General features: G+C 44.1%; 1 long non-coding RNA gene across 4 annotated transcripts; it reads left to right on the forward strand.

Annotated features, from left to right (window-relative positions):
• Positions 1-397: 397 nt before the first annotated feature.
• Positions 398-5,563, forward strand: LOC123054245 (uncharacterized). 4 transcript variants are annotated; one of them, XR_006426088.1, is made up of 3 exons: positions 398-1,099; positions 3,487-3,614; positions 4,801-5,563. It is a non-coding gene; the product is annotated as an uncharacterized lncRNA (long non-coding RNA). The 4 variants fall into 4 exon arrangements; XR_006426087.1 differs by having other exon boundaries at positions 3,504-3,614; XR_006426085.1 differs by lacking the exon at positions 3,487-3,614 and having other exon boundaries at positions 403-1,099; positions 4,801-4,877; positions 5,146-5,563.
• Positions 5,564-16,439: the final 10,876 nt, after the last annotated feature.

A 16,439-nucleotide genomic window follows, 5' to 3' on the forward strand; every position in this document is an offset into this window, starting at 1 on the left:
GATTGTGAAGACGTTCGACTACATCAACCGCGTTACTTAACGCTTCCGCTTTCGGTCTACGAGGTACGTGGACACACTCTCCACTACACCACAACACTGAATTGGGGGCAGTTAACTGCCGGGAGAAATACAAGAATGAGGGTAAACCATGTGCCGGGGATCTTGTTACTGCCAGTAGAAGTGCATAACGGCGAAGAAACCGCCGGTAGAAGTTAATCAGCAATGGCATGTGCACTGCCAGTAATAATGTCCACATCTTAGGTCATAAAAACTGCCGGGAGAACTGAACTACGGCCCACTACCTGCCGGGCCTGCCTGTGGCGCGAGCCCAATATAATATTTGTCCCAAACGCGCGCTGGCGCGGGAGAGCGCGCGACATTTCCACTCAAAAGAATTACAGCCACCGCTCAAAAAAGAAAGTAAGAAGAATTACAGCCACCACACGACCTGTTCTCCCCCAAATCGAACCCTCCCTAGACCTCCTCCTCAACCGCCGCCGCCGCCCCCTCTGCCGTTGACCACGCCCTCCGCCACCACCCCTTTGGCTGACCTGTGCGACCCCATCGGGATCTATGGCGGCGGTGCTTGGATCTCGGCGCCGCCTCCCTCGATACGCCTCTGATGTGCGAGGTTGTCGTCGCCTCCCTCCCTTCGACACCACCACCAGAACTGGTCGACGATGCCGGTCGCCTCCATCTCTTCCTTACGGTCCATCACGCCGACGAGCATAGGCGGACTCCCCACCGTGGCTTCCTCCCCGCCAACGGCGAGCGTGGTGTCCCATCTCCACTATACTGGTACAATACTTTCCTCAGATCCGTCTTGGTGGAAATCCGATGCAGGTGAGATCTTCCTAGGTTGTTAATCTTTTCTTCTCTGGTCGATGAGAACTCATGGTGCGCATTGTCCAGTTGTCCGTACGAAGGCAGATTTCCCCTTCCACCGAGTTACTACTGAGTGTGTTCCTTATTGTTGTTTTCCTTTTCCTACCAAATTGATGCAGGTGCTATTAGTGAAAGGATTGGAGAGTGGTTCTAGCAGTGGTTGGTTTGTTCGAGGAATTCCTGGTGCTCGTGATTTGTAAAGGGTTTCAGCCAGGTTAGTGTATATTTCATTTTGTTATATTTTTTTTTGAAACGAGGCAAAAGACTTGCCATTTTCATTGATTAAGAAGAAGATAATTGTCCGGTTAATTGACGGAAAACCGGGCTAAAACCGATATAACACTGCCCACATGACATGGGCACCACCGGCCAACCTGGCCACCGACATGGAACAAAAGCCACGACGGCACATGCCAATAGATGGCCACACGCGCAAGCAACTGACAGCTCCGACTTTGACGATGAGGAACGCAAGGGAAATATGCAGGTCTTGCGCTGACCGTGCCCCCGCAAACGACCACCGAATGCATGTCATCATCACCACCTGGACTCGCTCCAACGCAGCTCCGACTTCAAAGCAACCAGCAACCACGGAAGAGCACCTTGGACACGCCGGGAAGAACCGACTACCGAAGACCACGCCGCGACCCAAGCTTCGATCGACGCCATCATCGTTGCCAAACAGAAATCAGCGCCCCGCCTCAGCAAACCACGCGGCGAAGATGCCGCCCTCGACGGCGTAGATGCCGTCATCCACTAGTCTCACAGTCGTAGCCTGCTCCGAGATGATGCCCCCAAGGAGGAGAAAGACGCGAAGACGCCTCCATCGCCCGATCCAGCGGATCTGAGGTTTCCCTCCGGAGCCAAAGCCGTGGGGAGGAGCAGGAGCACCTCCACGACGACGCTTCCAAGAAAGACCACGGCACCCGCGGGCGCCGCCGTCGCCGGCTCCGATGAAGACCGGAGCAAGGATTTCTCCCGGAGTTGCGCCGACCACCAGCCGCCACCGACCACCACCCACCAACCACCACCCCTGCTGAGAGCAACCTCACTCCAGCCGCAGGATCCCTCGATCCACCGCGACCAGCCACGCACCACCTCCCCAGCCGTAGCCGCCACCCACCACCGCCGCACCACCGCGACCACCACCACCGCAGCACCCATGCCACATCACGAGAGGAAGCAAGAAGATATGAGACACGCCAATCCAGATCGAAGCCACTCTCCCGAAGCAGCAGAACAGAGGAGGAGCAGGGGCACCCGCAGCACACCACGTGCTATTAATATGCAAGTATATGTGCCAATTTCATTTGCCTGTATCCATCCTTTTTAGTACATGGATCAGTCTTTATTTATTCAGGTTCAGACATTGCGCAACTGAAGACTGTGTATATTAGTCGAAGGCACGAGCTATGCACGTGTTCTTCACTCACTCATCCGTTTATTTGAGCAACATTTATTTTCAGATGGGAGTAGTATGTATGCTGTTGAGTGTTAAATCCCGTCCAAAGGATTGGCAAGTTGCTGCTTCGAAACTTGGTAGATACAAACGATTAGTGCTCTGTACAAGCTAGTTGTTTACGGAGTAGAAGGAAGGTTACTCTAGTCATTGTTGTTTCCCGATCATAGCCACAGAAGATCTTGAATAGCAGAGTTTCACCAGTGGGCCCATTTGGAGCCGTCAGGATTCCAGAAAGGTCCTGGAGTCGTTTTGGCGCCTGCCCGTACATAGCGAATCTAAGTAATGTCAACCATTAGATCTCTTGGGCAAGGTACTGATGAACGGTGGATATTCATTTTATGGAACAAATAAATGACTTGTATTTGCTCTGGAGTCTGGGCGGACTGCTAATCCAAATTCAAAAAATTGTGTACTATAGTAGTAGGGAAATGTAGCGCTCTATAAAGTTTTTGGTGCCTCCATCTGAAAGAGCTAAATTTATAGACATGAGTGGATTTGATATTAAAAATTTCTCTACAAAAGTAGCTACTTTTCCTGCCCTGATTTACCATCTAGCTAATTGTTTCATAGGAGTTCAATACTGAGGTAACATTTTTTTTCTCTCAAACTCGTGCTTGAATGTACCAATAAAGATGCTCTGCACAACTCTAATTCTTGGTGCCAATGGGTATTCTTCCATTTACTATGATTAAGTGCTCTTTGTGCTAATTCTGGATGTTAAAAGAAAACGAACTTTGACTAATGAACATGTAGTTGGAATGAACAAGTACCCTTGTTTATCTCCATTGATCGATTGATGTGAGATCATTTAGTTCACTCGTCATCACGCACATATACTTGTACATGTAATAAAAGCAATCAGATAGAGAATCTCTTTCTGTCTCTTCTCTGTTTGCTACAAATATAGACTGAAAGTGTAGTACTGCTTCTAGAGTTTAAAGATTTGAACTTGCAAAAGTGTTAGTTCTCTGATATGAAGTTCATTATTTATGTTCTGTGAAAGTTGTTGTCTGAATGTGATATACCCATATATTATATAAAGAACAAGTTCACACCAGTACCAAAAATTATGCTTAAACTTTCATGCCATCTAATAGATAATAGTTTCTGTATACTTTTCAACTTCACAAGCATTGCAGTAACTACATTGTCACAGGAAATTAGATATTTTGAGAAGCTTCTACAAGATCTTGATATCATTTGTGTTCTATCCCTTGATCCTGTGCTTGAGAAGGAGCTTCCCTAAATTGCACAACTCCGAAAACTTGTACGTGATTTGATTTTCTTCTGGTGGTCACACTTGCATCCTTCAAGGATCATCCTTATCAGTTATTACAGTACATTTGTCGATTTAGCATTTTAATTGCTATTTGCACTATTAGGAGTATCTCCTGGAAAAAAATTCTTCTACAGACAAACGTGACTAATGTATGTGTGTTGTGTTAGATATAGATTTGGTTATGAGTTACTGCTTTTTGTGGTCATGGGGAAATTAATCATTCCAGGATCTCAACATTGTAGTATTTTGCGCAAATTTGTGAAGTTCAATGTCTTAGTGTCATGGATCAGGACTAAATGTTCTTGAGTTATCACATCAAAACTTGAGATGTGGAAATCAAACTACTTTTGCTTACTTGATTCTTTTGAGCGTGCATATGAAAGAATGGTTATCTATGTTGCTTGCCTGTGCTATCAGCTACTGTGACCTATCTTTCATACTTATATACACATTATGCTTGGACATGTGTTGTTTGTACGAAAGGAAACATCTAGTATTTTGTAATGCTTGAACTCAGGGTAGTCACTACTTAAATATTTCTCCATTTAATCGAGTAAGAACAGTTCTTCAGAACATTTTATCATTTCCATCTTCAGACATCTTGATAGGAAGCACCAGGGAATGTTTGCAGTTTCAATTTATATTGTACGTAAAGGACTGTAGATATGCTCTCTGCCAGTGAAAACTTCTAAATGATCTATGCACTATGGCAGTGCCGCAGTGGATACTTATAAATGACTGCACACATGTTTTATTAAGTCTTATTAGTATAGGGAGTTCAATAATCTTTTGGTGTTAAACAAGTGGATGCTACAACTGAATACTAAATCAGTAAAACACTGTAGGAGTTTTAAGCAAGCTTTGGGTAAAAAGATTTTTGTATTGTGTTGTTTATTCCCATTGGTCGATCGATGTGAGATTATCTAGTTCAACCGTCATCATGCACATATACTGTTACATGGAAGAAAAATAACTAGCTAGAGAACTTATTTATGTCTCCTTTCATTTTGCTGCTAAGACAGACTAAAAGTGGAGTACTCTTCTAGAGTTTAATTGTTATTACATGATGCTTTTATAAGGTTGGGGTCTTCAATCTAGTTTTTACTTGATAAGTTACTGTTTCTTAAGAATAACATGAAGCATGGATTCTTATATGTTCCATGTATTATGTCAGGGCAAGTAATTATCAGCTGAGCAAAGGCTACAACATGCTAGGAGGAGAAGTTTGAATGGAGGCAGAGAGTACACTTGGTAAGTCATATATCCAACCTGAACTTATTTACTCATTTTTTATTTTTGTTCTAGTTTGAGTCCAAAAAGATGGTTTGACAAATGAGGTTGACATTCTGTACACATGTGCGCATCTACCATTCATGCTTGTGAAGCATTTTTAAAAATAAAATTGAATATGGCCAAATTTGGGTTCCAAGTTTTGCCATGCAGTCATGACTTCGTATTAGTTTGCCCCCTTCAACATGTAATACTATGAGCCTGACCATATTTTATTTGGAACATTTAGATGATGTGCCAGAAGGAAAACAAAAGGCAACGATGAGAAGGAAAACAAACGGCAATCTACTTACATCTGACGTGTTAATTCGAATGTGCCAAAAATTTCTCTTTTCAGGAAATAGAATGGAAAAAGGAAGAGGAGAGAATGCTGAAGCACAAGAGCGAGAGGCTAGCGGAAGTTAAAGCAATAAACTATAAGCATTTTGAATGATTAGGGCCTCGTGTCGTTGGGAACATTACAACCATGGGGAAAGCTAATTTTGGTTGCTAGTTTAGCATAGAAGCCACTATATGCTCATTTTGGTCGTGTGTCGCATCAAAAAACATATGTAATTTTCCTTTTGTTGCACAACACCCTTGTATATGGGCGTTTCTAGAAGCATATGTATTTGGTCGTTAATTTTATTGAGTGAAGATAAGTTTTACGATGAGGCCCATATGTGAATTATGAAATAGTGTCATTTGTCTTGATTGCCAAGACAAAATGAATGCATATTACATTAGTGATTTGTTGCCCAGATCAATTTGCTTTTGCTAGTGAAATCAACGTGATGGCATACTAACTGCCGGGTAAACAAGCTTGTGCCGACACTTACATTGCCGGTAACTATAGTTTATATGCCACGGCCAATCTGCCGGGAGAAAATAAACTGCCGGCAAATAAATGTGTGGGGGCAGTAAAACTGTCGGGAGAAGTAATTCCCGGCAGCCGTTCTCGTGGCAGTTCTATCTGTCGGGAGAATTGCTCTCTCGGCAGTTTATCTGCCCTCTTAAGGGGCTTCTCCCGGCAGACTACATGCCATTGCATTGGTGTTGCAAGGGGGTACGATATTGATCCAGGAATGAATCACTTGACAGCGGTCAAAATTATCCTTAGAAGACTAAAGGAGATATTTCTCGGTTATGGAGGTGATAAAGAGTTTGTTGTAAAGAGTTACGCCGATGCAAGCTTTTACACCGATCCGGATGACTTTGAGTCTCAATCTGGATACATATTGAAAGTGGGAGCAATTAGCTAGAGTAGCTCCATGCAGAGCATTGTAGACATAGAAAATTTGCAAAATATATACTCTCACAAGCAAAACATGATCACACCTTAGTACTCTTTGGGTGTTAATCATATAGCGATGTGAACTAGATTATTGACTCTAGTAAAACCTTTTGGGTATTAGTCACATGGCGATGTGAACTAATCACATGGTGATGTGAACTATTGGTGTTAAATCACATGGCGATGTGAACTAGATTACTGACTCTAGTGCAAGTGGGAGACTGAAGGAAATATGCCCTAGAGGCAATAATAAAGTTGTATTTATATTTCCTTACATCATGATAAATGTCTATTATTCATGCTAGAATTGTATTAACCGGAAACTTAGTACATGTGTGAATACATCGACAAAACAGAGTGTCCCTAGTATGCCTATACTTGACTAGCTCGTTAATCCAAGATGGTTATGTTTCCTGACCATAGACATGTGTTGTCATTTGATGAATGGGATCACATCATTAGAGAATGATGTGATGGACAAGACACATCCGTTAGCTTAGCATAATGATCGTTTAGTTTTATTGCTATTGCTTTCATCAGGACTTATACATGTTCCTCTGACTATGAGATTATGCAACTCCCGAATACCGGAGGAACACCTTGTGTGCTATCAAACGTCACAACGTAACTGGGTGATTATAAAGATGCTCTACAGATGTCTCTGAAGGTGTTTGTTGGGTTGGCATAGAGCGAGATTAGGATTTGTCACTCCATGTATCGGAGAGGTATCTCTGGGCCCTCTCGGTAATGCACATCACTATAAGCCTTGCAAGCAATGTGACTAATGAGTTAGTCACGGGATGATGCATTACGGAACGAGTAAAGTGACTTGCCGGTAACGAGATTGAACTAGGTATAGTGATACCGACGATCGAATCCTGGGCAAGTAACATACCGATGACAAAGGGAACAACATATGTTGGTATGCGATTTGAACGATAAAGATCTTCGTAGAATATGTGGGAGCCAATATGAGTATCCAGGTTCTGCTATTGGTTATTGACCGAAGATGAGTCTCGGTCATTTCTACATAGTTCTCGAACCCGTAGGGTCCGCACGCTTAACGTTCGATGATGATCGGTATTATGAGTTTATGTGTTTTGATGTACCGAAGGTAGTTCAGAGTTCCGTATGAGATCACCGACATGACGAGGAGTCTTGAAATGGTCGAGACATAAAGATTGATATATTGGAAGACAATATTCGGACACCAGAATAGTTCCGAGGTGTATCGGATATTTTCCGGATACCGGGGGGTTACCTGAACCCCCGGGGGGTTATTGGGCCTCATGGGCCTATTCGTGGAAGAGAGGAGGCAGGCCAAGGTGTGGCGCATGCCCCCCTAGCCCAAACCGAATTGGACTAGGGGGGCCGGGCCCCCTTTCCTTCTCTCCTCCCTCTCCTTCCCCTTCTCCTTGTTGGAATAGGAAAGGGGGGGGGGGGCGAATCCTACTTGGAGTAGGATTGCCCCCCCACACTACAAAAAAATACACTTCCGTGATGATACGTGTTTGTCACAGTAGGTCGCATTTTTTGTCATGCATGTACATCCATGAAAATTTTATGACAGAATCAAGATAGTCATACCTATGCTGTCGTAGAAGTGTTCCACGACATTACCAAAATTATCATCACGGAAGTGTCCACTTCCATGACGATAAATCGCGCGTCACAGAAGTACTTTCGTCAAGGGTGACCGACATGTGGCATCCACCGTAACGGAACGCCGTTAAGCTATCGGGTCCGGTTTTGGATTCGATAACCCGCTAACAGCCCTGACCAATGGGGATTTTCCACGTGTAAAATCATCATTGGCTGGAGGAAACACGTGTCGACTCACCGTTGGGACAGATGTCATCCACTTATTGGACAGAAGGCGCCTATGATACATCGACACGTGGCACGACCCAACAGAGGCCCATTCCTGTGAAAAGGCCGGCCCGTTGACTTGGTCAAAAGGTGGCGGGCCGGCCCATGGAAAGCTTGTTAACGGCTTGTTCGCATATAGCCCATTTATAGCCCGCTAACCCAGGGCCCGTTACGACCTATCCGAATTAGGCCCAGTAGCGGCATCTGCGCCGTCCAATATGATTCCAGCCCATTTTAAGTTCCGGCCCATGTATGGCCCATGACGTCTTTCGGCCCAGTTGAGGCCCTTTGTAACTCTTGGCCCATTAACGGCTCGTGGTGAAACTGGCCCGTAATGAACAGTCTATCACTTTATACCCATTAACGGCCCATTAATCCATTGGGCCGTTTGCAGCCCATGTTATCTTTCGGTCTTCTCAGGGCCCATTTATTCTTGGGCTCATTTCCAGCATTCGGTTACTTACGGCCCATTACTGCCATTTTTTGCTTGTGGGCCAAATTCATCCCGTGGTTACAGTCGGCCCGTTTGTGGCCCGTTAATACGTTGGGCCGTTTTCATAGTGTCATCAAATACGGCCTATTAACGACGGCCCGTTATGGTCGGCCCATGAACGGACGACTCCAACTCTAGCCCGTTTACGGCCATAATGCGGTCTGTTTTTGGCCCATGTTTGGCCAATCGATCATACGACCTGTCTAAGGCCCATTGATGATACGGCCCGTAGAAGGCCCATTGTTTCTATGGCCCGTAGAAGGCCCATTGTTTCTACGGCCCGTAGAAGGCCCATTGTTTCTACGGCCCGTAGGAAGCCCAGTGTCACTACAGTAAATATGTAGCCCATGGCCTGTTAAAGGCGGGAAACTACTATAGGTTTAGACCTGCTAATGGCCCAAGCTGATTATAGGCCCACGTTTTGGCCCATATGAGTAACGAGCCGGCCTGAAGACCGACAACACTGAGATCCACTGAACCTTCCGGCCTAAATTACAGCATACCGACCAAAGAATAAACCTAAACTATACAACAAAGAAATTACGACATATTAGGAATCAAAGTTCGCTACCCGGTGATAATAAAGCGCAACATGACCGCGGATTACATACACTGGGCATCAAAGGTCGCCACCAGTGCATATAAACGTGCCGACAAAAGAATATACAAAACTGAGAGCACTTCAGAAGGCACTAGACCTGGCAAGCTCGGGCCCCCGCAAGCAGCCGAACAAGCTGATGAGACCTCAGTTGTGTCAATGATAGATGCTTCATCCCTAGCTGTATGGCACCATAGTGCGCAAGGCAGTCCCCTGACATCTTCATTACATCTTTGACTTCAAGTCGGAGCTGAGCTGAAGCAAGCCTTTCCGCTTTAAGTTGAGACTGAAGAAGTCGAACTGATTGAGGCAGCGACTGCAAAGAGGTTGTCTCACACCTGCTGGTGAGTAGCTTCAACTCACTATCTTCATCAACACAGGACCTTGGGGTCATCTCGCTGTCCTCAAGATGGTTTGGCTCACTATCTTTCCTAAAGTCCTGCCTGGCATAAGAGATACGACTCTGAAAGAGAAACAAGGAGACACGTAACAGGTTTCACAATTATATAAGCAAATAAATGGATCTGTTCTGCATAAGGAACATGTTTTTACAACTACAATTTAAAACTGGTAGTTGTGGCAAACCTCCAATCAGATGTAAACAGCAGTGGAGGAAATGATGCCTATCCAAATCTATACTAGAACAAAGTTTGAAGGCTTGAGAAGGATGAAACTTACATTACATGTTAACACGGGCTGGACAAAGCCCTTCTCCATGTTGATGGAAAGATCATTCAATAAATTCCCCAAAGAAAATTCTTTATAAGCGTTGCCATTATTCTACATTTTGCAAAGAGTAAATATAGATCAAATAATATTGGAAGAAATAGAGGATAATGAAGCTCAGGTGCAGACTGATGATACATAATCAAATAGCAATTAATTCAGGTAAATATAGATCAAGTACAACGTTACAAGGCAAAAGGTACTGACAAGAGGAATGCAGACATCAACGTGTGCAATGGCATTGGCTTTATTCAACATTTTTGGTAAGAGTAAATGTAGATATGATAATTTGGAGAAAGTGGAGGGCAGGGCAGATAAGATGCAGACTAATGCTAGACAATCAACTATCTCGCGATGCATGTACAGTAATACCACCACCGTCCGTTATTAGTTGTCGCTCAAATGGATGTATCTAGCACTATTAAGTTCTAAATACATCCAATTGATCAACAATTAATTCGATACAGAGGGAGTACATGACAACAGGTACTTACATGAGCAATCAAAAACTTCATAACCATTGTGTTAATTCTACATTTATCTAAGAGTAAATATAGATCTTACAATTTCAAGCAAAGGAAGGATAAAGAAGCGAACATTTACAGTGATGCTACATAATCAAACAACAATGAGTGTAAGTATCCTAACAAAGGGCAAGAGGTACTGACAAGAGCAATGCAGAGCCCAGTATTGTCGTGAGATCCTATGATCCTTTGAGCAAGGAGATTCATCTGAAATTAGTTTTCATACAAGAGAGAAGGTAAGGCACATGCAGAAATTTAGGAGTTCAAATTTTGAATTCATATCATAGACAGTACCTGACGCTGGGCTGTCAGCAGTTCTAATAGGGGTTTGGCCACTGGAGTAGGGGTAAAGTCTGTTACAGTTGGGCCTGTGTTTTTTGTGGCTGCTAATCTATCTGATTTAACAGGTATCACTACCTTTTCCAAATACCTAGTTTGTACTCCTTGAGGATCTGCAATCACCCTCTTCCTTTTGGACATCTATTACGAAAGAACAACATTTGACTGGATAAACATAGTATGACGACACATGGAATAGGTACAGAAAATGGATAGGTATGGCATATACTCATATATGATGCTTAAACTAAGCAGATGGTGTAACAAAGTAGAAGTAATGCAAGAGGTCAGATGCAAAATATGTGCGACCAATACAACCTTGCCAAGTTAGAGCATGCACCTTGATGGGTGAATAAGATAGGTCATCCTCCACCATGCCAAGTTTGTTAGCCAGTGGATCATTCCGCAATATTCCTCTCGTGCGCCCATTCTCATATTCATTTTGATAATGTTCAATACCCGACATGCATGAAAACATAAAAACAAGTGAGATTATCTTTGTAATGCAGAAGTGATTCCAATCCAATACTTCCTCCCTGTAAACCCCTTTGTGCTATCTCTGCAACTTCTAAGAGGTGCCATGCATGCTGTAATTTGGTGTGTGCATTAATGTAATGTGGCCTACCACTCAAAATATGAGAGCTCCAGAAGTGATGATACTTCGCAGATGACAACTTCAACATATAGTAAAGAAGAACAAGTCGACCTGACCTGACAGATTCAAAATATACTAAGGGAGAATAACTTGACCTGACCAGTCGACCGCAAGAGAAGAGGGTCATCTTAAAGAAGAGCAGAAGAGCAAGCAGATTGAAGATATTACAAGTCTTTCTATACAATGTCGGTTGGCCACCCATGATGAACCAGAGCGCACAGAGAAATACTATTCCTTCCGGTCTCTCCATATGTGGCTCACATGCATTTCGAAACTAACGTAGGAACATTTAGCTGACCAATTAAACATCTCTCAGTTTTACTAATATCAGCATAATATCAGATTTGAATTTGTACAACTAAGCTTGTTTAGCTCGATGGGTGGAGTAGTGCTATTACGACACGAACCACGTAGGCTGATCGTGGTCATCATAAAATGGGGAAACCGTAAGCATGATGAGTATAGTGTTGACCGTGGCAGTGGGATGGCAGATCTGAAGCTGCAAACCGCGCAAAGGGTAGTTAGCAACCGATATTTGCTTTGAAATAACAACTAAGATTTGGTATGAACAAGAAAGTACAGTCAACAAGTGACAAAGAAATGCAATTCTGCTGTCTCTCTATATGTCACGACATGCATTTGGAAACTCAAGTGGGACCTTTAGCTAACCAATTAAATGTGTCTGTTAACTAATATCAGTATCATATCACAATCATATTTGAACAACTAAGCTTTGGAATTTTGAGTGTTGTGTTGTTTAGCTTGAAGGGTGGAGTAATGCTAGTATGACAGAAAGCACCTACACAGATCATAGTAGAGTAGATAAAAGGGGAAAACCCTAAGCATCAAGAGTAAAATCAGGAAAGTGGAACTAGCTGGACCTGTGGGTGGCGCACATGCTTTTCGAAACGAATATAGGAACATTAGGTGACCAATTAAACGTTCTCTGTTTTAGTAATATGAGCATCATATCAGATCCGTATTTCAACACGTAAGCTTTGGAATTATGAGTGGCATGTTGTTTCGCTTGATGGGTTGAGGTCTTGAGAAGCAGTGCTAGAATGACACGAAGCAGGGAAGCACCTACGATGATGGTAGTGAATATAAAGGGGGGAAACCATAAGCTTTACGAGTATAGTGACCGTGACATGGCGGATCTGAAGGTGCAAACCGGACAAAGCTACTTCGCAACCAATGTTTGCATTCAACTAGCCACTACGATTTGGTACGGACAAGAAAAGTACAGTAAACAATTTAAGATCTATTTTCCGGGTGAGATCAATAACTTAAGCACATATGGAAGAGTACCACCTCTCTTGCTACACCGTGTAGGCCCCTGCTGATATGTTGAGGGTGCTGTGGGTGCGATGGCTGTCGGCGGCGGGGAAGAAGACTTTAGATGGCAGACGGCCGGGTTGGGGGATAAATCCTGTTGCCGTGGACGAGGCGGTCGTAGGAGCGGCAACGGCAAAGTGGACGACGGCGCCGATGAAGCGAGACGACGCGATGAAAGGATCCTGGTCCGGCACCATGGATGAGAGACGTCCATCTCTTGCAGTGGACGACGGGGTAGGGGTAGAGGCTCCGGCAAGGTGGAGGATGGGGTGGCGGACGGAGGAGGCTGGCGCAGTGGGGAGGTTGTCGTGGTGCCGACGGTGTATGAATGGGGAAATGGAGGGGGAGGGGGGATCTCAAACTTTGGGACGCGTTTGTCTGAAATGTGGGAAAGTTACGAACTTATCCCCCGTTTAAAATTTCGGACATCACGTCGGTTGGGGATAGGACGGTAATCTCGCATCTCCCAAATATTTGCCGGTAACGATTTCGGGCGAGGAGAGGGTGTTTTGCCGCCCACGGTTGGCGCCCACAGTGTATGAACGGGGCTGACAGGTAGGGCGGTTGTGTCACGTCTAAGGGAAGTTACACATCTGCCCCTATTTAAAATATTAGCCTACATCGATTTCGGACGAGGAGAGTTTGTTTTGCCGCCCACCGTGGATGAATGGGGAAATGGAGGGAGAGACACATGTCTTTCGGACGAGCTTGAATCAAATGTGTTTTGCCGCCCACGTTTGGCGCCCACCATGTCTGAATGGGCTCAGAGGCCGTCGTGTCACGTCTGACTGAAGTTACTAGTCTACCCCTATCGAGAGCAGTGTAAATCCGGTCGATAAGGATGTCAAGTGTCAGGGGTAGACAGTAATTTCCATCTCGCAAACACTTGCTTCGGGCAGCCCACAAATGATAGTGGGTGTTTAGCCGCTTCGTTCAAAACTTGGGAGAATTAGCATTCACGTTTGCCCTGGGCCCTGGCAACTAAATCCAAATTCAATTTTTATTCGATTACGAATATCCATAGATAATTCTACGTTTTGTTATTTAATTATTCAAAACCACAACAAAGATTTATTCCACCTTTATATATGATTATGATTTAGAAATGCCGTGATCTTCGAATTCAGTAGGTTGGATACACTTTGAGTCAAACAGTTATTTCATCCAATACAATATGCTCACACGAAAAACAGTTCACCTTATGTCAATCATACAAGTGCTGAGGATTACCTCGCCTAAAAAATTCGGATCATTACAACACATGGACAACATAGGGGGTCTTACAACATAATCCATTCAAAGACATGACACAACATGCAAGTACAATAATCTAATGAAAATTTCAACTGCTATCTAAAGAAGAACTGGGATTACCCTAGGCTTCAGATAGCAGAAGCAGCAGGACCTCCTCCGTCTTCAAATGCAACATTCTTACTTCCTCCATTTCTTGGGTTGCTTGCATAATGCGTGCAGCTAATTGCATAATTTCCAGCTTCAAGATCGAGATTACCTCATTCATGGCAGCCGCACCATCTCTTTCTGCCTCTAGTAGAGCCTCAAGAACTATAATATCTGTGCTCAGACTACTCTCCGGCGGTGTTGCCTCTGAACTGCTACCATCTGGTAACATGGATGGCGCACTGCTTCCACAAATAGATTCTGGGGTTGTACATTGTGTCCTAGTGTGAACGACATCCTGAAAGGTTTTCGCTGGACATAAGTAAGAGATAGTTATCGCATGATCCAGGCAGTAAGCTTACATGGTAAACGACATACGAATTATTTCCGAGCATGGCAAGCTATATTTAAATGGTTCAAAGCAGCATCAGTCGAAAAGAAATTAAAATGGTAAGATGAAACTAGGGATGTAAGTGGCAAATAAATGACATCCGCCAGTCCCATCTAGTTAGTTTTTGCTAGCCCCCTGGTTCATTTTCCTCAAAAAACAAAAACTCTTTTGAACTATCATACCACTAGTGGACTTTAATCGGGATTAAACGGGACCCAGTTGACATCCCTAGTTGAAAGGGAGTGTACCACCGCTAAGTTGCCAAGGCATCTAAGCAGTTGAAATAATCTGAGAAAGCACTTAACAGTGTGGCCTCATATAAACTACGAAGACAGTCTTGTGATGAAGTTCAGAGGAAAAGTTAAGGACTCAAATGAACTAGGCATGCATTTCTTTATGATAGTACAACAGGCACTGCTGACATATAGGCCAACTCAGGTATAGCGTAACAAGTAACAAACAAGCATTCGAATCAAGCAATACAGCAAAGCAGACAACTGAACTATTTGTTATTCTGTAGGATTACAGGTTGAGGGCATAAGCCAAGAAAGCAGCCCACACGCATTACATTTCACATGTACTAAAACACACTGGCTTACCATATGTTGCTGTGAAGCCTCACTGCTGTTGCAATGTTCTTTGAAGATATCGTCAGCATCCCGTGGTTGCAAATCTACTTGTTGTAGTTTATTCTGCACCCTCTATTTAGGTAAAATTAATTTTAATCGCATGCACTGGTTCGAATTGATCATCAATGGTTCATCTAAACTAATGAAAGAAGGGTGTGTGCATACATGACAATATACCTGCTTCCCTCTATTTCTATGCTTGTTCGAGGTGCCAGCCCCAAAAGAACAAATATTTTGCTTGATGGGGTTGGCAGCTCCATAATTAATAGAAGCATCAAATTAGTCATGCAACTTGGGAAGATCAAGAACACACAAAAAAGTAATGAACATAGGCTCATAGAAGTGATGTAATAGCTAGCATCAGAAAATGTAGGGTAAAACGAACAAAAACCAGCGGAACCACATGCTAGTTTGCTGATGTGTAATTAAGCATAGAGAACATGAAGCAGTCTAATGGAACAAACAGGTGGCATCAGAACAACACCATTATCATAAATCAAGCATGCAAGAAGTAAAATAGTAGGCAGTGATATCTAGGAAGTATAGTAATACTTAGGACAAAACTAAAGCATATTAACTATATGTGCACTGGTATGTAATTTAGCACATGTAACATGTTCACTGCCAGAAGTATGGCCCTACAGGTGCAAGCAGAATAACGCGTCTCATGAAAAACTGAATGATGCCCTGAAGAAATTCAAAGGTGCGGTGCTTATGCTAAGAAAGTGAACGTAGGTGCCGGCCGTTGGATAATAGTACCTGATTCTCGGCGGCGTATGGGTATCGTTGGCATACTTGATAGCTAAGGATCGTCGATGGTGCTTGTGTTGTGGTTGAGTTTGGGCCGGCTGTCGCCGTCGCTGAAGCGGCTCCGGTGCTACGGTTGCGGCGCCTGTCGACATACAAGAAAGCTCATGTGTGGTAAGTGAACAGTTGCACTATAAAGAGAAAAACCGAAGGAGTACAGATCGAAATAACTTGATGAGGCTGCGGCGTCAGTAAAGTAGGGCCGGTGGAGTTGAATATGGGATCCGTGGAGCGGGTCCGGTGCAGTGGACGAAGGCTTCGGCAGGCGCGTTGTACAGTGCTTTCGGTGAGGCGGATCTGTTGGACGAGGGCTTGTATGAAGGGCCAGCGAAGGGACGGACGAGGGAGTCAGTGAAGGGCCTACACTGTGGTGGACGAGGGCGCCGGTTAAGCAGATCCGGTGCGGCGGACCATGATGGCGGTCAAGGAGATCTGGAGCGGTGTACAAGCCAGTCGCTGAAGCGGCTCCGGTGAAGTGGTGAGTTG

Source organism: Triticum aestivum, chromosome 2D (genome assembly GCF_018294505.1).
Source record: "Triticum aestivum cultivar Chinese Spring chromosome 2D, IWGSC CS RefSeq v2.1, whole genome shotgun sequence".
NCBI lineage: Eukaryota > Viridiplantae > Streptophyta > Magnoliopsida > Poales > Poaceae > Triticum > Triticum aestivum.